Raw genomic sequence first — 1,727 nt, 5'->3', positions numbered from 1 at the left:
AGTGTTGTTTTTGGTTTGTACATTTTTGCACTTTATTTTATTGTATTTCAATCCAATTATGTTTTAAAAATATTTTATTCGGGTAAATGATCGAAAATTATTGCACTATTATTTGTTTTTCTTTTAAGTAAATTTAGCCTACTTTTGCTAAAAGAGAAAATATGGACTATTGATAGTGCCTTGAATAATATCGGCTTCTTTCATTCATGTTATGGGTATTTTTATACAAAGGAAATTTTTTTGTGCCTGTTGAAAATTAAAGTTTACTGACGTAGCCATAAAAAAATGTTGCTTTATTTATCTGACCGTATTGGAATGTATTTGTTAGGTTTTCAGTCAATTAAATTTGGTTCAATAAACAATATGTGGTCATTTTTAAAATTTTCAATGAACATTCGATCAGTCCGGCCCTCGGCTTGCAGCAAAATTTTTTATCTGGCCCTCCGTCCATTTGATTTTGACACCCCTGTGTTAGAGGAATCTACGAACAGAATTATATCGTGTTTAAAGTTCTATTTAATTTGGGCCTGTCGAGACATATTGTGTATTTAGCGCCCCCAAATGTCTGTGCGCAAGGGTGTCGGCTGAGCGTTCTTTGAAGTCCACAGGGAGTCGTCTTACAGTTTGGGAGTAAACAGTTTAGGACAAAAGTGTTTTAGAACATCGAAAGACTGTCTGGGAACTCGCAGCCCAAGTGACCATTTGTCATCTGCGAAGTCTGCAACTTGTTTATTCGTGGGAGACGGTGTTAAAGTATCTGTGGTTCAAAGCTTGAAAAAAGTTCATCACATCTCCGACTGAGGGGGTGGACGGGGGGCGTGGTATGCAAATATTGGGGGCAGTGTATTTCTCGTATTTTGCATATGTAAACAATAAAAGACCAACGAGGAACACGAGGGACTTGGAATGTGATCACGGAGCAACTGCCCGCCGTTCGCTCTGAGAGATCCGCTCCCATCGGGCTGCACCAAAAACCTTCCCTGAGTCAAATTCTTCTGTTTAAACTTGTCCGGGTATAACTCTAACAGATTCTGTGAGTGCAAGCTTTCCTTTAGATTTGAATATACAATTCAATGATTTGAATGTGAGACAACCTGTGATGCAAGTGGTGTGTTCGGGTGGTTCTGTTTGTGACCAACAGGTGGCACTGTCCTGCTCCTCCTGCAGTGGCACACCTGTTGGTCATTGTGTCATTAGTTAGTGTTTGGTTAAAAGGACTCCCTGCCCGACCAGTCGGTGTCGGATCATTGTGTGTGTGTGTCTCTGGGCATGTGTCATGATTTGTTTTTGTCATTGGTTTTTTTGTTTGTTTGTTTGTTTTCTTGTGGTTTTCAGGACTTTGAGTTTTTCAGTGAATTAAGTTTCTCCAGTGTACTCTTGTTTGTATTTTTGTTAAATGCATCTTGGTCACTCCACCCTGTTCCTCCCTGCTTCTTGGGGTCCTCTACACCAGTGTTTTTCAACCTTTTTTGAGCCAGGGCACGTTTTTTACATTGGAAAAATTTTGTGGCACACCACTAACCAAAAATGTGATAAAATGACCCTCTGAACAGTGTATTTAATTAAAATATAATTTCTCAGTTTATTTATACTCAATCAGTGTGAAACCTGGGGCTGTTTAGATCAGGGTTTTTCGAACTTTTTTTCATTGAAAAAAATCTCACGGCACACCACTAGCTGAAAATGTGAACCCCCAGACCCCCCCCCCCCCCCTCTTTTCATAAATC

The sequence above is a fragment of the Hippocampus comes genome, unplaced genomic scaffold (assembly GCF_001891065.2).
Source record: "Hippocampus comes isolate QL1 unplaced genomic scaffold, H_comes_QL1_v1.1 scaffold37, whole genome shotgun sequence".
NCBI lineage: Eukaryota > Metazoa > Chordata > Actinopteri > Syngnathiformes > Syngnathidae > Hippocampus > Hippocampus comes.
The sequence above is the reverse complement of the archived record's forward strand: the minus strand, read 5'-3'. Positions refer to the sequence as shown.